The sequence below is a fragment of the Bos javanicus genome, chromosome 14 (genome assembly GCF_032452875.1).
Source record: "Bos javanicus breed banteng chromosome 14, ARS-OSU_banteng_1.0, whole genome shotgun sequence".
In the NCBI taxonomy this organism is placed as follows: Eukaryota; Metazoa; Chordata; class Mammalia; order Artiodactyla; family Bovidae; genus Bos; species Bos javanicus.
The window spans coordinates 60722674-60748967 of NC_083881.1; the positions used below are offsets into that span (position 1 = coordinate 60722674).

Sequence of the window (26294 nt, forward strand, 5' to 3'; positions counted from 1 at the left end):
AAGCACTTCTTTTTTTTTCTTGGTATCAGAAAATATTTAACGACAAATGAAGACAGTGTTTCTATTTCAAGAGGACTTGTTTTGTCTGTCTACTTACACAACACGTTACTCATTACATAGACGAAACTCTTGAACACATGTATACCTATGACAGATTCATTTTGATATTTGGCAAAACTAATACAATTCTTTAAAGTTTAAAAATAAAATAAAATTAAAAAAAATAAAATAAATGCTTTCCTGTAAGGTTTATAAAACACTGAAAGCTCATGTTGTGTAAAATAGCAATAATTAAACTGTTCAGTCACTGATGCAATTCCTTTCAAGGAATGTCTTCCAACATCTGCAACCGCTCCCTAGAAATACGCTCTCTCTATATTTTGCTTGTTTGTTGTCCTGCCCTCTTGGGAGAGGAAGAGTCTTTTTTTTTTTTGATAGGAACAGCAGTTCTTGTTTTTCTCCTTTTAATGGTTAGGTAGAAAATACCTATCTTTTTTGGTCATGTGGTCCCACTGAATTAACTCACCACTATTTTCCTTACAAATCCATATGTCATAACGTTTTAGACCCAATTGAATCTGAGGCCCTTATTGTTGCTTTGTCACTAAGTCATGTCCGATTCTTTTGTGACCCCATGGACTGTAGCCCGCTAGGCTCCTCTTTCCATGGGACTTCCCAGGCAAGAACACTGGAGTGGGTTGCCATGTCCTTCTACAGAGGGTCTTATAGCACTGGTTAATATGGAAACCACAGTTATCTGACAACATCTCAACAGAATGGTCACAAAAGGAGTTATAGAATCAGGACAGACATTATAAATAAACTTATGAGAGAGGAAGGATAACACAGATGAGGCTCTGGAGGAGAGAGTTAAGAACTGCTCTGCTGATAGGAAGATTTCACCTTGTAAATGATCAAGGAAAAAGCAATGATTATTTTAATGCTACTGGTTCAGCATAGAGCATAAAGATTACATAATTTTTGTCTTGGTCAAGGATCAGATCTGCCTCTAATGTAAGATAAGAATGACACCAACATAAGAATGAAGCTCATTTTATTAGCCTTTGTGTGTTGTCCTGTGTGTGTGAGACAGTAGGGGTTGGAGTCGGAGGTAGGGCATACACGTGGCTTGTAAATGCTACTTCCTTTCAACTCTTGATCACTTTCCTGAAGGAAGTCTTGATTTATTTTGATATTAGTCCTACAGAAGTTAAATATATTGCAGTTATGTTCTCTCTATGTGGATCTTGTCTTTTCATATTCTGATGAATTCAAGTATTTAAGTTTAATGGCACTGAATATATCAATCTTTTCTTCTAAAACTGTTTTCAGGGTCTCCTTTAAGAAATTTTCTGAGCTTATATACAAGTACAGAGATACTCTTATTTCCTTCTGAAAGTTTAAAAATGTTGCTTTGTGCATTTATATCCTTGTCCATCTTGAAATGAGTTTGTGAATGACAGGAGATATGGATGTAAATTCACTTTTTCAATATGGATAACACATATCTCAGCATTGTTTATTTAATCATCCTCTTTCCACAATGATCTGCAATGTTACTTCTTCTGTTATAAATAAATGTATTCTATCTGCTAGGACTTGTTTGGTTCTCTACTTGTTTTCCTTGTACAAGCTGATTATCTATAAACCAATAACTCACTGTCTTTGTTATTACAATGTTATATATTGAAATGCAAATAATTCACCTAATTATTCATATCTTTGATCTTTCCCCTTCACTCTTTGCTCTTCCATTTAAATTTGAGATTCAGGTTATCAAACTGCACAACAAACATTCTATTGGGATTTTGACTTGATAAATACATTAAATTGAAACATCAATCAGGGAGAAATGACACATTTTACAGCATTGTTTTACAAGCTATGAATATGGCATTCTCTTCATTCAAGTTGCCTTTAGGATCTCTCTGAAATTTTTTAACTTTGGTCATTCAAATTTTCCTTTTTTGTTGGATTTATCCTTTGTATCTTATCATTTCTATTGATTTTAGAAATACTGTTAAAATGATGTTTTATAACCTAATTGCTCATAAACAGAAATGCAGTTTTATTGTAAAACAATGATAATCAGCCAACTTGTTAAAGTCTCTTTTTCCCTTGTAGTGGTAGCGCACTAACCATGCGTGCATGCTCAGTGGCTAAGTCATGTCCGACTCTGTGACCACATGGACTGTAGCCCACCAGGCTCCTCTGTCCATGAGGTTTTTCCAGCAAGAATACTGGAGTAGGTTGCCATTTCCTCCTCCAGGGCATCTTTCCAACCCATGGGTCGAACATGCATCTCCTGCATGGGCAGGCAGATTCTTTATCACTGAGCCACCTCGGATATCCCTGCCCCCTTATTTTTAATGGTTTTGTTAGTATTTTCTTATGGAGACAATCTTTCTTTCCAGTCCTAAAGCCTTTTCCCTTTTTCTTGTCTTTCTATGCTAGTAAGTTCAATACTGGAAAGAAAAAGAACTTTTACATTTCTTTCTAATTCTGATTTTAAATAGAATTTTTCTAATATTTCTCCATTAAAAGTGATATCTGCTGAATTTACATCCTATCAGATTGAGGAAAATCTTGAAAGTTCAGTGATATTTCATAAATGATTTTCAATTTTTATTTACAATTGATTCTGGCCCATTTCCTTCCTTGTACTAACCTTTGGGCTTAAAATCAAAGTTACACTAGCCCAACTAAATATAGAAAACTAGTCCTATTTTAATCTCTGAGAGATTAATCTGTAGATTAAAAAATTCTGTTCTTTGAAATTTTGATAGAACTTATCTATAAAATTACCATTCCTTTGTGGGAATATTTTAAATTACTAATTCCATTTTGTAGTAGATGTAGAATGATGTATTAATTCAAGGTGTAGTAAATCATATATTTTAAAAGAATTTCTTCACTTTAAGTTTTCAAACTGTTTGCTACAACATTTCTAATTTTATTTTTTAATGTATTTTCTGATATATCAATCATATTATCATTTGAATACTAACTGTACCTTCTTTTTAATCTGCCATAAATTTCACCAGAGGTTTATTTTGTAATTCACTTAAAGGATTAAATTTTGGGCTTCATAATCCTAACTAGAAATTTGTTTCTTGTTTTATTGATTTTTGCTCTTACTTTAAGGCCTTCTTTCCTTGGATTTTTATGACAGAGGACAAGATGGTTGGATGGCATCACTGACTTGATGAACATGAGTTTGAGCAAGCTCCAGAAGTTGGTGATGGACAGGGAAGCCTGAAGTGCTGCAGTCCATGCGGTTGCAAAGAGTCGGACAAGACTGAGCAACTGAACTGAACTGATTCTTTTTCCTAAAAAACTGGATGAGTACATTATAATTATCAAGCTTTGAACACTTTGTTAATGTAAGCATTCCCCTGAGTACTTCTTTGCATCACACAAATATTTGTATGTAAATATGCATTAAATTTTCTTCATGGGTCTAGAAGATATTTCCGTATTTGATTAAATTTAAGACACTATTGACTGATTTATCCATGGCAGATGCAGATATAACAGATTTTGAAAAAAATGTTCTTTATAGTATGCGTCTATTTTTAAAATTTATCAAGGGTATGGGTATAATATATCTCTTTGTTTAAAAATTGACATAGTTGATTAGCCTAAATCATATCAATTCTTTGAAATCTGTCAAAAAATGAATTATTGAATAGTATATTAATAATTCTTTAAAATGTTTCTTGTATATAAGAGAGGAATATGAATTCGTTAAATGTTAGGTTCAGAGTTCTTTAACCATGAGATAAATTTGTTAATTCCGTGGTTTATTTTGTATTATCCCTAAATTTTTGTTTCCTTGACCAATAAATGGTTGAGAGAGAATTATACTGCACTTTCTTTTAATGCTTGTAAATTTGTTGATTTTTCTCTCTAGCTCTAATTAATGGTTACTGAAGCTGTTTCATTTATATACGCGTTTTAATTATTTTAATAGACATAAATAATCATTTAAAAAAGTTTAACCTCCATTATGACAAAATGTCTCAGGAAACTAGTAAGAAGGAAACTTCTTAAAACTGGTAAGAGGTGTTTACAAAAAACCTGCAGCTAACATAACCCTTAATTATTAAATACAGAATGCATTCCCCCTACAAGAAAGAACAAGCCAGTGATGTCCACTACAATCCCCTTTGATTCAATATTGTACTAGTAAAATACAAGGGAAATAAATGAAAGGCATACAGACTAGAAAGCAAGATGTAACATGGTCATGTAAATTAAAAATCTTAAGGAAACTATAAAAAAGTTATTAAGACTGATTAATCAATGAATTTAGCAAAACTCTAGGATACAAAGTCAACATACAAAAATGATCGATGAAAAATTAAGAAACTTGTTTTCAAAACCACTATCATTCACAAAAATATCCAAACACATGAAATATTTAGGAATACATTTAACATGAAATGTATAAAGCATGTATGGCCCACACCACAGCACACCGCTGAATTAGTTTCATATTGCTGCTGTAACACAGTACCGAACACTGTGAAGTTCCAAACAACAGAAATTTACTGTCTCACAGTTCTGGAGAGTAGAAGTCCAAAATCAGGGTGTCAGCGGGGCCGTGCTCATTCTGATGTTGTGCTCAGTCTCTTCCTAGGGAGGAATACTTCCTGTTTCTTCTGGCTTCTCGTGTTCGCCCAAGCTTTGGCATTCTTTCGCTTGTAGCTCCATCACTCCAGTCACACGGTCATTTTCTCCCTGAATGTCTTCAGATTGTCTTCCTCTGTGCATGTCTGTCTCCATGTCCAAATTTTCCCTTTTTCTAGGGTCACCAGCTGCATTTGATTAGGGTTTGCCCTTGTGGCCTCAGGAAAACTTGATTACCTCTGTAAAGACTCTATTTCCCCATAAAGTCACAGCTGAAGGTACTGGTTAGGACTTTTAAGAACATATTTGGGGAACACAATTCAGCTCATAACAACTGCTGAAAATTAAAGAAAATTTAAATAAATGAAGAGATTTTTCTGCAAAGTTGGAAACCAGAAGTTGTTAGAGTAACATTCTAAGGGGGCTAAGAGAAAACAAAAATCATTCTCGAATTTTATATAAAGCGAATCTTTCCACCAGGAATGAATAAACAAAAATACATACAGAGAATCAAAGCCTGTTTCCAGTTCTTCATTGAAAGAACTTCTTAAAACATGTGTACCTAAAAATAGAGACATTAATCCCAGAAGAAAGGGATGAAAAAAAGGAGAGCAGAGAGAGTTTTAAAAAAATAAATAGAAATAAACTCTGAATTAACAAAATGTCAGTAATTATAATAATTTCTAATGTAGAAGCAGAGGTAAAATCCTGGCACTAATGTTTTAAATGGTAGGAGTGTGGCTGTGAATCAGATTGATTTTTAAAAAGTGTTGATTTGGTTAGGAAAAAAGGTAGCAATGTTAGTATTACTTTGTTAAGGGCCCATGTTAGGATTTCAATAGTAATACTAAAAGAATAAAGATTAAAAGTAAAAAAGCAAAGTGCACAGAATATGTTAGAAAAAATAATTACCTGTATATGTATTTGTTTGTGTATGCACAGAACATCTCTGCAAAAATACAGATACTGGTAACAATGGTTCATTCAGGAAAAGAGAACTAGATGTTTGAAAAAATAAGGGCAATAGATTTTTTTTTTTTTACTATACACACTTTTGAATTTATACCCTACGAATATATTAATTAAAATCAGTAGCAAAATTTTACATGTTTAATCTGTAGATGAAAAGCATTTATGTTCTCTATTTGTTGAGAATATGTTCTATTAATTCAAGTTGGTTAACTGTGTAGTTCAAATTTCTGGGAGGTTGTTACTATAACTTTGTTTTTTTAACTTCTCATTTCAATTTTTTCTGATTTTTATAATAGGTGTGACAACCAAGTCAGCTCCTTAGGCTCCTACAGCTTCTTTGGCTCGTTTGGCTTCTGCCGCTTTCTGAAGGCCTGTGTCAAGCTCAGTTGCACACAAAAGACACCGGCTTCTTCAGTCAGTCACCCACAAGATCACTGTTAGAGACAGACACTGCTTCTAATTTGTCCTCATAGGTTCTAGTTTTCTTTGATTAACCTGGTTTTCATGCATGCTTTCTTTCCAACCTGACCTATGACCCACCGTAAACTTTGGGACGCCCTACTGGGTGAACTCTACTTTTCGCTATCTCCACTTTGTGGTCTCCAGCAAATGATTCTACTCAGATTCTTCATTTATATGATTTGCAAATACTTCATTATCTTAACAGTGTCCTTTAAAGAAAAAAGACAAAAACTTTTTTTTTTCTTTGAGGAAATCCAATTCATTAGTTTCTTACTTAATGGAACACGATTTTGGGGGTCCTAAGATATCTCTGACTCACCAAAGGTGACAAAGGTTTTTCCTAGGAGTTTTATACTTTTAAGGTTTGTGTGTGTGTGTATGCTCAGTCGTGTCTGACTCTTTTTGACCCCACAGACTGTAGCCCACCAGGCTCCTGTCCATGAAATTTTCCAGGCAAGAATACTGGAGTGGGTCACCATTTCCTTCTCCAGGGGATCTTTGTGACCCAGAGATCCTGCATTGGCAAGCAGATTCTTTACCACTGCACCCCCTGGGAGTTCCATAATTCTAAGGTTTACGTTGATCTATTCTGAGGAAACCTTATAATGGTGTGAAATGTGGATAGAGGTTCATTTTTAAAATCACTTGACCTTTTGTACCTGGCACTTGATTCAGCACAATTGTTTTTTAAATTCAACCACGTTGTTGTATGTATTGTACTTTTCCGCCTGTTATTAATAGTAATCTGCTGTATGAATACTACTTTTTGTCCATTATGAATAATGCTATACACTCATGTACAAGTCTTTGAGTGGATATTCATGTCACCTGCCTGTCAGTGAGTTGCTAGGTTATATGGTAAATTTATTTTTTTTTAATAAACCATCAAACTCTTTTCCAAAGAACTGTACCATTTCATATTTCTAGCAGTAAATATATTAGGGTTTCAACTTCTCAATATCCTTGCCAAATTTGTATTATTCTTCTTTTGTATTTTATTGATTCTAGTTGGTATGAATTTATAATTTCATGTGGTTAAAAACTATATTTCACTAGCAAATAATGATTTGGGGCATCTTTTCATGTGCTTATTTGTCATCTGTACATCTTCTTCCATGAAAACACAATACATATTTTTTTGCCCACTTTTTGATTGCATTATTTGTCTTGTTATTGAATTTTAAGTTTTGTTTATATATTGTGGGTGCAAGTCCTTTGTCAGATATATGATTTGCAAGTGTTTTCTCCAAAATACTTCGGAGTGGCTCATCTTTTTTACCTTCTTAATGGTGTCTTGAAACAAAACATTTTAAAATTTTATGAAGTCAAATTTATTTCTCATTCTTTTATTGATTTTGTTTTTGGTATTGTATTAAAGACATCTCTGCCTAGCCTAAGGTAATATAGATCTCTCCTATGTTTTTTATTAAGAGTTTTATAGTCTTAGCTTATAGTCAGGTCTTTGATACATTTTTAAGTTGATTTTTGTGGATGGTGTGAGATAAGTTCTAAAATAATCTTTTAACATATGGATATTTGATTGCTCCTGCACTATTAGTTATAAAGACAATACTTTTCTCACTGGGCTTCCTTTGCACTCTGTTGAAAATCAGTTGACCATAAATATAAGGGCTTATTTTTAAATTCTAAATTAGATCACATTTATTTGTAGTTTATCATTGGGCCAGCACCATACTATTATTATTACTGAAGCTTTATATAAGATTTCCAAATTTATATTTGTTTTGGCTGTTCAGGATCTTTTGAGTGTCTATATAAATTTTAAGATCATTATACAGAGTGAAGTAAGCCAGAAAGAAAAACACCAATACAGTATACTAATGCATATATATGGAATTTAGAAAGATGGTAACAATAACCCCGTATACGAGACGGCAAAAGAGATGTATAGAACAGTCTTTTGGACTCTGTGGGAGAGGGAGAGGGTGGGATGATTTGGGAGAATGGCATTGAAATGTGTATAATATCATATATGAAACGAGTCGCCAGTCCAGGTTTGATGCAGGATACAGGATGCTTGGGGCTGGTGCACTGGGATGACCCAGAGGGATGGTATGGGGAGGGAGGAGGGAGGAGGGTTCAGGATGAGGAACACATGTATACCTGTGGCAGATTCATTTTGATATATGGCAAAACCAATATAATTTTGTAAAATTAAATAAAATAAAATTAAAAAAAAATTTATTCCTAAGGAAAAAAAAAATCAGCTTGATAATTTAAGCAAAAAATATCCTGCTTAGATTTTGATATGGGTTACATTGAATCTAAAACTCAAACTCAGGAAAACTGCCATCTTAATAATACTGAGTCTTACAATCCATGAATGTGAAATATCTCTCAATTTATGTAAATTATCCATTAATTTTTCAACAATTTCTGTGACTTCTTTAGTATGCAAGTTTGCACTTATTTTTGAAATATATTCACAAGTATTTTAATTTATTTATTTTAAAATGAATAAAAATATGCTAAATTTCCTTTACAAAATGTTAATGGCTAGTATAAAAGATCAGTTGAATTAAGATATTGTCCAATTATCTAGGAACCTTGCTGACATTGTTTATTAGCTTCCGTAGCTTTCTATGGATTCTTTACAATTTTCTATATACAGCATCATGTTGTTTGTGAATAAAAACAATTTCACTTCTTCCATCGCATTTTGAATGTTTTTTATTTATTTTTCTTGCTTCACTACTTTAACTAGAGTCTCCAATCCATTGCTGAATAGAAATGCTAAGATGAGACATCCTTGCTTTGTTAGGGGAAAAGCATTCAGTCTTTTTCAATTAAAAATGGTGTCAGCTGTAAGTTTTTGTAGGTTCTCTATATCAAATTGAGGACGTTCTCCTCTATTCCAACTTCACTGATAGCTTTTTTCATGAGTTGGTGTTGGATTTTGTCATAGCTACTTCATCTTTTCATAAGATTATATGGTTTTTGTCCTTTTTTCTATTTATATGGTGAATTGATTTTTAGTTAGTAAACCAACTTCACATTACTAGGATAAATCCTTCTCAGTTATAGTGTATAACATTGCTGGATTTGATTTACTAATATTTTGTTGAGGATTTCTTGTTAAGTTCATGGATCTTGACTTCTAGATTTCCTGTGACATATTTGTCTGACTTTGGTATCAGGATAATATTGACCGAATGGAATTAATTGGAAAATAATTCCTTTTCTATTTTTCTCAAAGGGTTTGAGTTGTATTGGTATTTATTTTTACACGTACCATAGAATTCATCATGCTTATCACTGGTAAAGCCACGAAGCCTAGGCTTTTATTTGTGGGGATATCTTCATTACTGATTCAACTTCTTTATATGTTATACATTTATTCAGATTTTTTAATCTGTTTCTGTAATTCATGAATCTACAAATTTTCCCATTTCATCTAGGTTGTTTAATTTCATAGCATAAAAGTGTTCATTATATTCCTATGTGATTCTCCAGAGTATTCCCTTTAAATTCGGTTAAATTAGTAGTGATTTCCAAAGCATTTCAGTAATCTGTGTCATTTTTCTTGGTCAATTTTGTTGAGCTATTCAAAAACCATAGTTAATAAAAAAATTCCTTTTTTGTTTTTTAAAAATTAATCTAGTCTAACAATCTCTATAAATTTTCTCTAAGTAACTTGAAGCTTTATTATTACATGTTTAAATGTTGAGAATTAGTATTATCTCTTGATCAATTTACCCTTTTATTATTATAAAATAAACATTGTCCCTGGTAATATATTTGCTCTAAAATCAAATTTGTCTAATATAATATAGATAATTCATATTTCTTTTAATTTATATTAGCATGCTATCTTTCCTATCCTTTTCATTAAAACCCCTTGTGTTTTATATTTATAATGGGTTTCTTGTAGGCAGCATATGGCTGGGTCTTAAAATCCAATCTCTGCCTTTTAATTGGGGCATTTTTACTATTTACACTTAATGTGATCATTGACTTTCTTGGCTTATATTGTCAACTTACTATTCATTTTCTATTTGCCCCTTTGTTCCATTTTCCCTCTTTTTCTGTATTCTTTTGGATGAAATGGTTAATTTTCTGGCTTCATTTTCTCTTTTCTCCTGGCTTATTAGCACTAACACTTTATTTTGTGGTTTGAGGGCTTACAGTGAAAGTGAAAGTGAAGTCGCTCAGTCGTGTCGACTCTTAACGACCCCATGGACTACGGCCCACCAGGGCCCTCTGTCCATGGGATTTTCTAGGCAGGAGTACTGGAGTGGGGTGCCATTGCGTTCTCCAAAATTATTGCAATCTACATTTAATACATACACTCAGTAATCCATAAACACACTACAGTCATACACTTCTATTTCTCCTCTCTTTACCTTTCTGCTGCTATTGTCATATATTTCATATGTACTGCAAACCCTATACTGTATTGCTATTTGTTTAAATAGTCAATTAAACATATTTAAACAAGAAAAAAATCTTATATATTTATCCATGAAGTTACCATTTCTGATATTCCTCTTTGTTTTAAATACATTCATATTCTGTATCTCTGGTATCATTCTTCTTCTTTTTGATTGTAGAAGGACTACAGGGCTTTCTTTAACATTTGTTATGGTGCAAGTCTTCTGGTGATGAGCTCTTTCAGCAGTTGTGCGTTTGAAAAGATTTTATTTTGCTTTCATTTTTGTAGGAAATATGAATGGGCATGAATTCTAGATTGACTTTTTTTGAGTATTCACACTGTTTCCTATGAAAAATCTGCAGTCATCTTTACCTTTATTTCTCAGTTATGTGTTGAGTTTATTTTCTCTCAATGCTATACGATTTTCTATTTGTGATTAGTTTTAAAGAACATAATTTTAAGGTGCCTTGATATATTATTTATGTTTCTTGTGTTTGGAGTTCAGTGACATTCCTGGATATGTTGGATTATGGGTTTCCATCAAATTGGGCAATTGATCAGCCATTATTTCTTCAAATATCTTTGTGCTTCCCCCTCTCCTCTCCTGTAGGGACTTAGGGACTTAAATTACCTGTGTATTAGATAGCTTCAAAGGTCCATATTGTCAAAGCTATGGTGTTTCCAGTAGTCATGTACAGATGTGAGAGTTGGACCATAAAGGCTGAGTGCCGAAGAATTGATGCTTTTGAACTGTGGTGCTGGGGAAGACTCTTGAGAGTCCCTTGGACTGCAAGGAGATCCAACCAGTCCATCCTAAAGGAGATCAGCCCTGGGTGTTCTTTGGAAGGACTGATGCTGAAGCTGAAACTCCAATACTTTGGCCATCTGATGCAAAGAACTGACTCATTTGAAAAGACCTTGATGCTGGTAAAGACCTTGATGCTCGTAAAGACTGAAGGCAGGAGGAAAAGGGGCTGACAGAGGATGAGATGGTCAGATGGCATCACTGATTCAATGGATATGAGTTTGAGTAAGCTCCAGGAGTTGGTGATGGACAGGGAAGCTTGGTGTGCTGCAGTTCATGGGGTTGCAAAGAGTCGGACACAACTGAGCGACTGAACTGAATTGTTATACCTCTTATTTAATTTTGGTTCATTTATGTCCTTTTAATGATTCTTTTTTTCCTTTTCTACATGCCTGGTAATTTTTAATTGGATGCCAGCCACTGTGAATTTTACATTGTGTGTTGGATGCTTTTATATTCCTTTAAACATTCTTAAGCTTTCTTCTACATGAAGTTTTCATAGAAACACTTCGTTCCTTTCAGTTCGTGCTTTAAAATTTTTTTTAACATTATACCGTGTTCTATAGCTAACTATTCTTCACTACTGAGGTCAGACATTTCTGCATACTCAACACAATGTCCTGTGAAACTTGATGTTTCCAGACTTACTGGAAAGAAAAAAAAAAAAGACCCTATTCTCAGGTATTGTTACCTCTAATCGTTTTGGGTGGTTCTTTCCCCAGCATTGGGTAGATTCCTCCATTCAATCATTCATCAAACTCGTCTGAACACTTGAGAGGGATCTTCTGTGGATCTTTGCGTTACCTCTCTGCATAGTTCTCTCCTTTCCAGTAGTCTGTCTCCCTGAATTCAGCTCCATCACCCTAACTCAGGGAATCTGTTGGTTCCATCTGGGCCCCTCACCATATGGTGTGTGCAGGAAATTCTCTCAAAGAGAATCAGGCAAGAGCAATTATAGGGTTCAGCTCATCTGAGTTCTCTTAGCAGTAGCCTGATGCCCAGTGTCAAACAGTTGTTTCTTGTACTCGTTCATTTTTGTTGTTTTAAGGTGGGAAGGAAAGTCCAGCCCCTTTTACTCGATTCTGGTTGTAAACAGTAAGTCCTTTTCATTTACCTCGTTTTCATTTAGGGACTGAAAATTCAGTCCACTATTCCTGTGGTTTTAAATAACTTTTTTTCTAATCTTACTTAAGAAGTTAATTTTTTAAATATAAAAGTTCATTAGACTAAATTTAAAATGTTAACCTTATTAAAATTGTTAAAAACCAAGAAAGAGCTCAGTAACCAGTTAAAAAACTTACCATTAGTTTAAATAGCTTGGCATACACTCTGTGCATGTATGAATTTAAAAGTCATAAAAACCTAAATCTATTAAGTTTTCCTTAAAAGATATGAAAAAGGAGCTAAAATGATGGAAACTACAGCAAACATTTCAGTTTTAATTATATTTTAACATACTTAGAACATTTAACACTATTCCTTCATAAGTCAAAAATATAGCAAATTGCATCCATATATATTCAAAAGTTCTGAAATAGTGCACATGATAACACAATAATACACTAAAACATACTTCATTGATGAAATAATACCATACTAAATGAGACAAGAGCAGACACACTAAAATCACAAATCACTATATTTCCACAAAAGGTTTTTAATACCAAATAATAAATATGTCAACATGGGAGATACTGGAAAAGCTCTATAGGTAGAAAAAGAAAGCTAGTGACATTTTGTTGAGTAATTTTACATATGCACAATAGCCAGACAAAGCACAAAACAACAAACCAATTAAACTGTGCATATGAATTCATGCATCAAACACTGTGCATGCTAAAATTTACCTGAATTATATGAACATAAGGCTTTATCTGGAAAAAAAATTAAAATGTCAAAATAAATTTAAAACTCTTTATATGCAAAAGGGATATTAAAATCTAATTTCTGCTTCACACTACAGACTCTCATTTAACATTTTCATTTAAAAATTTAAAAGGCCATACTAATCAGAATAAAATAATGAAGGAAGACACATCATATCTAAATTAGTAAAAATTTGAATTATAAATTTTAGTAGGAACTTTGAACACATGAAACTATTAGAGGCTAAGAGAGAAGCACAAATTAGAGAAGGTACATAAAATAAAAAAATTAATAATAGGCCTGCTCTGCATACTAATGATTATCAATTCTATTTTATATTATATGGCCATATAACATACCATTAAATGTAAGACATAACTGTTACACACAGAAATTTGGCACACAAGAAGAACTAATAAACTTAAATTGAAGAGATAATAGAGAAACATTATTAATTTTGGAATTTCTGATTTTGGAAAAAGTATATCTTAAAACTGATTTCTTTTGTACAAATAAAACTGAAAATTTGTAAACAACAAGCTATTTTGACATTCTCATTCAATAAAAAATATAATTCGTAGAAATCATCACAGTTAAGCTGCTGCTGCTGCTGCTGCTAAGTTGCTTCAGTTGTGTCTGACTCTGTGCAACCCCATAGACAGCAGCCCACCAGGCTCCCCCGTCCCTGAGATTCTCCAGGCAAGAACACTGGAGTGGGTTGCCATTTCCTTCTCCAATGCATGAAAGTGAAAAGTGAACGTGAAGTCGCTCAGTCGTGCCCGACTCTTAGCGACCCCATGGACTGCAGCCTACCAGGCTCCTCCGTCCATGGGATTTTCCAGGCAAAAGTACTGGAGTGGGTTGCCATTGCCTTCTCACAGTTAAGTTAGCAGAATACAAATTTAGTTAGATTCATCTATTTCTAAATATTTACCAAGTTTCAAAAGGTAGCATAATATTAACAAATTGTTTTTACATTTAAAAGAAGAGTAAATTATCATCTGAATATTAAAGGAGTCTATGAACTAACATGCCCCCAAAATACTAATTAGTGAAAAAATGCCATATTATCTGGAAAAAAGTAAATATTTATCCTAACACATCTACGTTGTTAGCTGAAAGTCAATGAATCACAGGAGGACAAAATAATAGGTTCTCTAGTTGTTATGGAATTAGTTTCTAATGTTTAATTAAAAATTTTAATGTGAATGACAATTCTAAACTTTACTTAACAGATAGAGAAGTAGTACACTATCCAGTACCATCCATGATTAATCTGTCTCATTGGTAATCTATACATTGCTGGAATTATATATAGTATTTTGAGAAAAAAAACTTTATTCTGGACACTATAAAGGAATTTCATAAAACATAAATATAAAATTGTGGAAATCAGAAAATAGTAGTTAAATAATTTAAGCGTATTAGTTAAATAGTTAAATAATTTAAGTGTATTAACATTTTGTCAAGGGCATATTTTCATAAATGAACAAAAAACTGAATCAAGTAGATTAGGATTTAAAAAAAAATCAACACAAACTCTAATTCATTTTAGAAACACTATTAATCTATCTGGTTTCAAACTTACCTTACAACATTTTCAAAAAAGAAAGACTATATTCGCCATAAATTTTTGTAAGTTTGAAACCAGATGAATTAATAGTGTTTCTCATATGAATTAAAATTTGTGTTGGGTTTTTTTAAAAATCCTAGTTTATGATAATCTTCTCTCAGTTTCCTTCTATTACTTTCATATATCAGCTTGGTTAAATATTTATGTTTCCCAGTCCCTTAACATTTCAAATTTTTTTAATTCTGAAATTAATTGTAGTATACCATATAAGGCCGTGGTGCGCTGGTAAAGGTTAGACAACTATCTCTCTGGTAGAAAAAAAGCCTTGTAACACATGCCTATTTCCATAATGTAAAAACTCCCATACAGCCAGTTTCAAGCTACCAAAGTCACTGCATGTGAAGGGAAGAGATGAATATACAATTGGCTCTATCTCCAGCATACTACTGGAAAAGAATTGTTGACCATACTGAAATTAAAATATAATTGGAAGAAATAATCCCAGAGGACATTACTATGGTAAACAAAGTAAAAAGGCTTATAAAAGAGTCTTCAAGATGTTTAAAATTCTTATTATACCACAAAGGAAAAAGACAACTCTGAGAGTAACAGCAATTTTTATCCAAAAAAGAAAGACAAAGAAAATAAGAAGAGATAAAATTCCAACAATTTTCTAAACAAGAAAAAAGGCAGAAGAAAAAGCAGTATTTTAAAAACTGTACAAAAACATATCACAAGTAAATAGCTGATATTTCAAAATTGTCATATAAAGAGGTAATCACAAAGCATGCAGCAAAAAATTGCAGGAAAATCATAAGAGTTAATAAATAAAAATAACATGTTACTTTATAAAAGATTTAATTGCTACAGTGTATGCCTAGCGTTCTGCAGTCCATGGGATTGCAGAGTTGGACACGATTTAGCGAATGAATAACAACAACAAATAAAATTTTAAATTGTAATATGAATTTTATATAATATTTCCTTAAAACATTGAACATAATTGTAAATCTAACTAAATATCTATATCAAAAAACTATTTCACATGCTGATGCAATTAACATTTTCACTGGTTTTAAAATTCTCTGTAGATATCAGTATCACATCAAATACTGTTTATCAAATATTTAGAATGATGATATTTATAACCATACTTATTTGCCATATGCAAAATCATATTAATATATCCAAACCCTAGTATTTATAATGGATATATATTTACTAAAAAATATTTTTGAAATGTTTAGTAAAAAATAAAAATATATTTTTGGAATGTTTTCCCTTCTTCATGTCATTCTGCTGTCTGTGTTCTTCAAAGGTAACTTTGAAAATTTTGTTCTTGGGAACAATATCCAGATGTAACAATGAGTCCTTGATAAAACTGAGAGTACCTGCACTGATAATATATAATGCCTTTTTTCTCAAGAACATGATGATGAAAGTATAATTTCATATCCTTTCTCCATCTTGAATCATCTGGACATTATGGGTTAATGACAGATTGAACTGATCTAAGTTTACTAAAGTGAAAGTGAAAATTGCTCAGTCTTGTCAAACTCCTTGCAACCTGGTGGACTGTAGCCTACCAGGCTCCTCTGTCCATGGAATTCTACAGGCAAGAATACTGGGGTGGGTTGCCATTCCCTTCTCCAGGGGATCTTCCAGACCCAGGGATTGAACCTGGCTCACCTGCTTTGCAGGCAAATTCTTTACAGTCTGAGCCACGAGGTGTACCGTGCCCTTCTTTCTTTCAAAGGTATTTGAGAATTGTGTGTGACGCACTCTGCTGTTAAGAGGACCCCTCATAGTTTGTTAAGTCATTTATATCATTATTTCAATTATATACCACTCAGAGATGGTCTTATGTGATTTTCTCTTTTTATTACTATTGGTCTAATAAATATGCCCTTGGGAAGAAAGGAACAATGAAATAATCAGTCCAACTACCAAGAAGTATAAGGCTTAATTCATTTTTAGTTTATAGAAATGCAAGTGATTTCTGTGTATTGATTTTGTATCCTGCAACTTTGCTAAATTTACTGATTAGCTCTAATAATTTTCTGATACTATCTTTATGGTTTTCTGTGTATAGTATCACATCATCTGCAAACGTGAGAGCTTTACTTCTTCTTTCCTGATCTGGATTCCTTTTATTTCTTTTACTTCTCTGATTCCTGTAGCTAGGACTTTCAGAACTACATTAAGTAACAGTGGTTAAAGTAGACACCCTTGTCTTGTTCCTAATCTTAGGGGGAATGCTTTCAGTTTTTCACCATTGAGAATAAAGTTTGCTGTAGACTTATCACATAGGGCCTTTACTATGTTGAGGTAGGTTCTTTCTATGCCCATTTTTTGAAGAGTTTTAATCAAAAATGGGTGCTGAATTTTGTCAAAGGCTTTTTCTGCATCTATTGAGATCATCATATGGTTTTTATCTTTCAATTTGTTAATATGGTATATCACATTGATTTGCATATATTGAAGAATCCTTGCACCCTGGAATAAACCCAACTGGGTCATGGTGTATGAACTTTTTGACGTGCTGCTGAATTCTGTTTGCTAAAATTTTGTTGAGGATTTTTGCATCTACGTTCATCAGTGATATTGGCCTGTAGTTTTCTTGTTTCGTGTTGTCTTTGTCTGGTTTTGGTATCAGGGTGATAGTGGCCTCATAGAAAGAGTTTGGAAGTATTCAATGTAAGTTTTCACTGTTAGTATTTAGAATGAAGCATTTTACAAGTTTAAGACAAATAATCAAAGGATTATACTATTTCTTAAAACTGTATAAAGGGCATTACTATAGTCAATACAGAACAAAAGACACTAAAGTTTTCAAACTCCAGCTCTTTCTTCACAAATATTGTAAAATACCTAATATTTTAAATGATTTCAGAGAGTGAATATGAGTGTTTTCTGTCAAGGATATAGCTCCTCTTTTTAAAATTAAGATTTATGTTCATTATTTTAAGAATCACAATTTATAAAAAAGTTTTCAAATAAGGAAAACAGATTAGATGTAAAAATATTGCAAGATACTAATTAAGCTTACATTTTTATTGCAGATATTTTCATAATAAATAGACAAATAGAGAAAAGCCATTTCCCCCTAATTTTTTCACTGTAATTTACTGCTTTCTCTAATATTTACTACATTTAACTTCCTCCAATTCCAAAATACACATCTACATTTATAAGCAAGATAGACATTTGTTTATACAATACAATGAAGAGAATCCCCTCCCCTCAAAGCACATTTTCCCCTTGTTGTAGCACATCAGGAGAAGTAATAAATCATGTTAAGATGCTATTCCTTTCATTCTTCTACCCTCAGGTTCTATTTAAAAATTAAAATCTCCTAATCCTTAGCCTGGTACACAATGCTTTCTGCAGTAAGTCTCATCATAATAAATTCCCTTATGTCTCTACTTTCCCAAACTTACAGTTCACTTCCCTTACCTCCATTTATTAAAATTCGACTTAGTCTTTCATATATAGCTAAAATGCTCATCACAACTTGCACTATTCTCATATTCCTAAATTACTACACCACTCCACAAAAGCTTACAGTTTTAATTTTATAACCCTCCTTCTTATATACGATTTTAAAAATTATACAAAGTTAGAAATTAATTATTGCAAGACCACATACAGGGATAGAAATTATGTTTTATTATAGACTTTTGTGTTTCTTTGAATTAGGGACATATATCTTTCAGGATGGAAAGCTATGAGAGATGAAGATACTACAGGCTTACTAATGAGATTATGCTAAAAGACAGAAACAAAGAGGAGTGTAGATGGCTAAAAAGAAGGCAAATGCCGCTAAAGGACATGATTTGGCAGAATCTGTAAGGAGACAATGGTTAAAGAGCCTTGTAAATAATAGGAACCCAGGCTCTAAGACTTCTCCAGAGTCCAGTGATATTTTAGGATTCCAGGATAGTAGCCACATGAGGTACCTCAGAAGTTGGATGCTAAGCACCATAGCAACCAGCATTAGTAACAATTTCTACGTGTAGACCTGGTTTCAGAAACCAGTGCACACTGGGACATACCAGTGAACTCAAAGGAATAAAAAGTAGTAGGTTTTTCCTGAATGTTGTCCTTTTTTAGGGTTTTCTAGAACCTCGGTTGAGAGTTGAGAGTAGGTAAGAAGAAGGAATGACTGCTATTTGACTACAAAAATGGGAACCTAAGAGTCAGATTAAATAAATTTTTTTAAAAAGTGTATTTCACAGACAAGTTTGTAAATAATGGTTTTGCTTGCTACTTAGGTATTATGTATCTTTGGATCAATCACAATGTCAAGCACCATAAGCATAACAGGTGACTATGTGTTGATGTCATTAAAATAATGTGGATCTTGAAAGAAAGTAAGAAGGGAGAAAAAAGACAAATCAAAATTAAATGATGTATAAAATATTAAGCAAAATTTATAAGAAATTACATGTTAATTTATAAATTATCCCAATAAAAGATAAACTTTTCCAGATGGATTTTAGAAAATAAAGTTTACATTGTTTTCAATAGACAAATCTTAAATACAAGTATACAGAGAGCTGAAAATAAAAGGATTGAGAAAGTTATACCGTACCAAAAAAAAAAAAAAAAGCAGCTGCAGCAAGAGTAACATCAAAGCATATCTTAAGGAAAAAGTATTCCTAAGAGAGGCATTATGTAATGATACAATTATCAATCTATTAAGAAAAAAATATAACAATTCTAGTTTCGTAGGCACCTAATAACATATCCTGAAAATATATATAACAAATAGTGACAAATCACGGGTGGGGATTTTAATATACCCCTCTTAATCACTGATGAAGTAATCAGATGAAAAATCAAGGAAAAAACCCCAGAATATTTGAAAAATGAAGTTAATAAACCCAATAAACAACATATGTTGAACACATACCAAACTATGACAAGATAAACATTCTTTTAAAGAACAATTACCAAAATTGATTACATACTACACCATAAAGCAAACAGTTAATGTTAAAGACTGAAATTATTCAAAGTGAATACTCCTACAAGACGGTTATTATGCTCAATTTCAATGTTTTACAAAATCCTAGAAAATCCCTAAAGTTTGAAAATTTAACAATATATTCCTAAAAAATCCACAGGTAAATGAAAGTACAATTATCACACCACATTAAAAATTATCTATGTATCCTTCTGAAGAGATGACGAGAAACAAATGAAACTTAAAGGAAAAGTTTCCTATTAAGGAGAACTTAAGTAGGAAAATGGAGAAGGCAGTGGCACCCCACTCCAGTACTCTTGCCTGGAAAATCCCATGGACAGAGGAGCCTGGTAGGCTGCAGTCCATGGGGTCGCTAAGAGTCGGATACTACTGAGCGACTTCACTTTCACTTTTCACTTTCATGCATTGGAGAAGGAAATGGCAACCCACTCCAGTGTTCTTGCCTGGAGAATCCCAGGGACGGGGAGCCTGGTGGGCTGCCGTCTATGGGATCACACAGGGTCGGACACAACTGAAGTGACTTAGCAGCAGTAAGTAGGGAAAAAAAATAATGGAAAAGAAAAGAAATATACAGCCTAAAAAGTAAACAAACAAAAAGTTTACTGTTTGAAAGACTAGTAGATTGATAGCACATCAGCAAATCTGACCAAGAACAATAAAAGGAAAAGGAACAAATTACCAATATCAGGGAAAAGAGGACATGACTACCCACTCAATAGACATTAAATAGACAATAAGATGCTATTATGAACAAATTTAGTGCAAATTTTTTTCAAAATTGGAGAAATATTCAAATTCCAAGAAGAATCCAACCTAACAAACCTGACACAAGAAAACATAAAATTTTGAATAGTTTTAAATGTAGTACAGAAACTGAAAATGTAATTCAGCACCTACAAAGAAATTGCCAACCCTGGTAACATAAATGGTGAATACTTCTAAACATGTACAGGAAAAAAATACCAATAATATACACATTCTTTCAAGCAACAGAAAATGAGGAAGAATTTATGAAGCCAGAGAAGCGCTGAAATAAAAGCTCAACAAGGATATTACAAAAAAGGAAAATAAAAGACATCAAATAAAGAAAGAAGTAAAATTTCCTAATATTTTGTATGAACCCAGCAGCAGAATATGGATAACAAAAGCAAATAAGTTGTTACAAAAAGAAAGAAAACTCTTCTCCCTTCTCTCTCTCTCAGGAATACAGATGCAAAAATTCTACACATATTAACAAACTGAATCCAGAGACAGATAAAATGATAATGCATCATGAGATACTTGGGCTTATTAAAGGAATGCAAGATAACTTTAACATTTAAAATCAATACAATTTACCAATTAGAACAAGACTATATATCCACATACACAGAAAAAAACTGATATAATTCAAACCCATTCATGATTAAAACTTTTCATTCAACCAGGAATTAAATAGAACTTTCGGAATCTCCAAAAGTAGCATAAAAACCTTATGAAAATATCAAGAAATATAAATGTAATATAAATATAAATAATCCAAAAGAAAAATGAGCAGGAAATCTGACTATATTCTCCATAAAAGAAGACATCTGAATAGTCAATTAACCTAAGAAAAGGCTATTAGAGAAATGTAAATTAAAGCCACAGTGAGGTAATACTACACACCCACCTGAATGAGTGAGTGAAAAGAACTAAAAATACCAAATATAAAGTAAGCATATAGGAAAACTCAAACCTTCATTCACTGCTGTAAGAAGTATACATTTGGATAGTTTGGGGAAACTGTAACACAATGTCTACAGCAACTGAATATATGTACAGCCTCTTACCTACCTACTCTATTATTAGGTATATCCAGAGCAAAAATGAACACATGTGATTACCAAAAGGCATGTTCAATAAGCACTCTCGGGAACAGTCAAAATCTGAAAGCAAACTGTCAATCAATTGTAGGCTTTTTTAATTAAATAAACAATTTAATTCCCCAAACTAGTGATTTTAACTAAATACCTTCACATTATAACCTTCTTAGAAGGCTGCTAATAAACAATAGAGTATCAAAATTTGTAAATAGTTTAAATCACACTTTAAAGCCAAGATAAGCAATTCCTTTGTATAGTTATTACCTCTGACCAAAGCATAAAACTCACTTAGACAAATAGCTTTCATAACCAACCTAAAAATAAGATATATTGGTGCATATTTATAGAAATAAATTGCATATGGCAATGAAAATGATAAACAATTTCAATTATATGCAACAATATTTATGAGTCATACAACATAGTGGTAAGGGAAAAGTCACATATTATATATGTGATACAATATATAAATATATTGTGTAATCTCATTTCTACAAAATTCATATATGTGTGAGTATTCCATTTATATGAAATTAAAAATAAGTGAAAGTATTCGGTCATATGTTATCTTGACAGTGGGAATAATTACTGGAAGAGAGCAGAAGAGAGGCTGGAAAGATGCAGATGATATTTTATTTCTTGATGTGGATGTTAGGTACATGCTGTGGTTTCTTACTCAAAATTGATCCATGAGTATATTTAAAATTTACACATGTTTCTATATGAATTCTATACATCAGTAAAAAGTCTATATAAAGATGTAGAGTTCTAGATTTATGGACACAGCGGAGGAAGGGGAAGGTAGGACGAATTGAGAGAGTAGCACTGAAATATATATATTACCATGTGTAAAACAGATAGCTAACAGAAGTTGCTATACAATGCAGGGAGTTTAGCCGGGAGCTCTGTGACAACCTAGAGGGGTGGGATGGGGTAGGAGATGGGAGGGAGGTTCAGGAAGGAGGGGACATATGTATACCTGTCACTGATTCATGTTTATGTATGGCAGAAACCGACACAACATTTTAAAGCAATTATCCTTGAATTAAAAATAATAATGTAGAGTTTTGCTTCTTAGAATAATTGGGTAGCTTATATCAAACTAACTCTCCTGTCAGTAATAATTCTAAATTCTGGAAAAATATTTTAATACAAAACTATTCAAAGATACCAGAGAACAAACTCAGGCAGAAATTCGCAATATGAGCCTTGAAATAAAAGAAAGAAAGTGAAAGTCACTCAGCCGTGTCCAACTCTTTGTGACCCCATGGAGTATAGTTCATGGAATTCTCCAGGCCAGAATACTTGAGTGGGTAGCCTATCCCTTCTCCAGGGGATCTTCCCAACCCAGGGATCGAACTGGGGTCTTCTGCGTTGCAGGAGGATTCTTTACCAGCTGAGCTACAGGGAAGCCCAAGAAAAGGATCTATTTAACCAGTTTTCTCTTAATGGCCTTCCCCATAAGGTTCACTGCAGAGAAATTACAGATCAGCAAAATACCTCAGTCTTACAAGGCTGAGAAGCCAGAGATCAGAATTCAGAATTGTGAGAGCAGCTGTGATTGCACAGAAATCCTGGAATGGAGGGAACCAGAGAAAGAGGAGACGAAAAACTTACACTTAATGGTCCCCAAAATTCTTGCCTAAAATTATAAACTGCAGAGAGAAAAACAAGAAGAAACCTAGCAGAAAGCCACAGTCGAAAGGCTAAACGGTCTGCAAGATTTCAGCAACGCCCTGATGTATAGGAAACGGAGTTTGGAGTTTAAATCTTATTAGTTATAGGTTTTGGCCAAATTTTGAACTCTGTCTAGAGTTCAGAACTTAGACATAAGAACCACAAATTAGACTAAGGATTATAACTTAGAACTATGCAAAGGATCAAAATAGAACAAAAATAAAAATGAAACACATCTTCCATTGATATTAAGTGATACTTTAGTAATTTCACTGTCTGCTAAAATAAAACACAATATTCTTCAAAATTCAGTCTCTAAAGTATATTAAACACAATGTCCAGTAATCTACTACTACAAAACATTAGTAGATATATAGAACATTCAGAATGTGATCCCTAGGCAAAGAAAGAAAGAAAAATATTAATAAGCCCACATAAGACTAAGATGTTGGAATTAGTATACTTTAAATACTATATAGAGCTTGATGGCTGGATGGCATCACTGACTCAATGGACATGAGTTTGGGTAAACTCTGGGAGTTGGTGATGGACAGGGAGGCCTGGCGTGCTGTGATTCATGGGGTTGCAAAGAGTCAGACACAACTAAGCGACTGAACTGATAGATAGCTTAAAGAATTTATAGTATTATACATATAGATATAAATTATATATTATATGACATATGTATTTATATCCACATATGTGTATATATAATATAATCCTATAAATTCTTTAATATATCGACATACACCTACACATGGGCTTCACAGGTGGCTCAGTGGTAAAGAATCTGCCTGCCAATGCAGAAGATGCAGGTTCCATCCCTGGGTGGGGAAGATCCCCTGGAGAAGGAAAGAGCAACCTGCTCCAGTATCTTTGCCTGGGAAATCCCATGGACAGAGGAGCCTGGTGGGCTACAGTCCAAGGGGCTACAAAGAGTCTGACATGACTTAGAGACTAAGCAAGCACACATCTGTCCACACACATTTGTTTGTACATACATACACACATATAATAAAACAAGGGGAACAGGAAAGATACAGTAACTTCTAAGAAAACCAAATATAAAACTTAAAATGAAAAATGTAATGTATTTAATAAGATAATTCACAGAATTTTTTTTTCTGGAAAATTGAACACTGTAGAACGAAATATCAGTTAACTTGAAGATAGGTAAATAAAAATAATCAAAACTGAGGAAGAGAGGAAAAAATTATAAAACAACAACATAGACTCAGTAACCTATGAAAAACCGTCAGAAGATTTTATATATGTAATCCCCATCCAGAAAGGAGAGCAGGGAGGCAACTGGGTACAGAACTGAAAGAAATATTGACCCCACTGCCCCCAAATAGTTGGAATCCTGAAAGACTTTAATTATAAGGTCATGTCTCTTTTCTCTTACACCTTTCAACAGTATCGTTTTAGTTCTAGCTCTATGATTTGTTTGCATTCACTTTTCCATGAAGACTTGTGGTCATGAAGGTGAATAAAACTATAGTAGATATAATGCTTTCTTCTTTAAAGAGTGAAAGAGGTTTAACATTTGAGACATCAAAGAGAAGAATCTGGTTATTATGAGAGAAAAATAAGAATGAAGTACCAAATTAAAGAAAACTCTGATTGGATCTTTATGGTTCAAATTGTGATGAGAATAAGATGTTAATAATGTTAATAATGTTATTTGTTAAAAGATATTATTTCTCAAGAAATAAATAAGTAAAGGAAGATTTTTACCTTAAGATACTATAAAACTTTAAATAAATAAGAGTAAAGAATATAACAATAAAATGTAAATATCAAAATATATTTTCCAATCTCTTTATGTTTCAAGAAAGTTATGAATAGTTTCTCATCAATGAATCAAAAATAAAATGATGTGAATATGTGAGCTATTTTGCCAACCTCATTTCTCTATTGATGCATTTTAATTATTTGAGCTTGTAGCTTCAGTCTTGCTGACATATTTTTAAAGATGCTTAGTTAATCACTCTTTGAAATATCTACTGCTCTCTTCCCCATTCTTCGGTGTTATCAAAACAACAATGTCTGTGAAGGGAGTGGGCAACAGTAGCCTGAAGAAAAAGTGTTGTAAGAAATGTTAATTCCTCATCATTAAAGTTTTGACTCCTGACAGCCTAATTTCATTAGACTTTTGAACAACAAGCATGTAACCATTGCTATAAATTTTCTAAAACACAACATTCTTATTTTGCAACATGCAGGGATACCGGTATAAAAGGTCATCTATTTCAAATACTTTCACCAATCATTTGTGAAATCACTTAAAGCTTACAATCAAAGTTGTCTGGACAGCATCTCAAAAACATTTTTTCAGACTATTTAAACTAACTACAAATGCACGACACAATTATTTTTAGAAGAGCTTTCAGATTTTTAAAAATATATTATTAAATGATAAATTACTAATATCTTCTTAATGAGATACTGCTTTGAATAATCTGAATCTACAAATTTAAAATAGAAAATCATCAGAGGAAAGAACAGAATCCCAACATTACCATTTATTCACTTTAAAGAACAACAAATGTCCAGGTACATTTAATAAATTAATAGCTTCAGAATGCTATTCATAAGCTTCAAAGATTGAATTACCAAAACTTTTATTATGTGGATGTAGGGAATAAATAAGGGGTTATTATACATTTTTGATGGCTAGTTATTCATACATATGTGCATGCGTGCTCAGTCACTTTAGTTGTGTCAGATTCCATGTGACCCTATGGACTATAGCCTGCCAGGCTCCTCTGTCCATATGATTCTCCAGGCAAGAACACTGGAGCAAGTTGCCATGCCCTCCTCCAGAGCATCTTCCCAACCCAAGAATCGAACCCATCTCTCCTGTGTCTCCTGCATTACAGGCAGATTCTTTATCCACTGAGCCACCTGGGAAGCCCATTCATACATGTATGTTCCCTCAAATAAGTTAATCATATGATCCTTGACAATTTAAACATACTTGTAAATAATTTCCATATAAACCTTTCCATGGAGAAAAAAACCTAAAGGAGGTTCTATTCATCAATAAAATCTTAAAATAATTAATATACTTACTTACT

At 32.9% G+C, this 26294-nt stretch overlaps 1 protein-coding gene across 39 annotated transcripts in view; it reads right to left on the bottom strand.

Annotated features, from left to right (window-relative positions):
• Positions 1-26294, bottom strand: part of RIMS2 (regulating synaptic membrane exocytosis 2) — a 605437-nt gene that overhangs the window by 240597 nt on the left and 338546 nt on the right. The gene's annotated exons all lie outside the window — the stretch shown is intronic.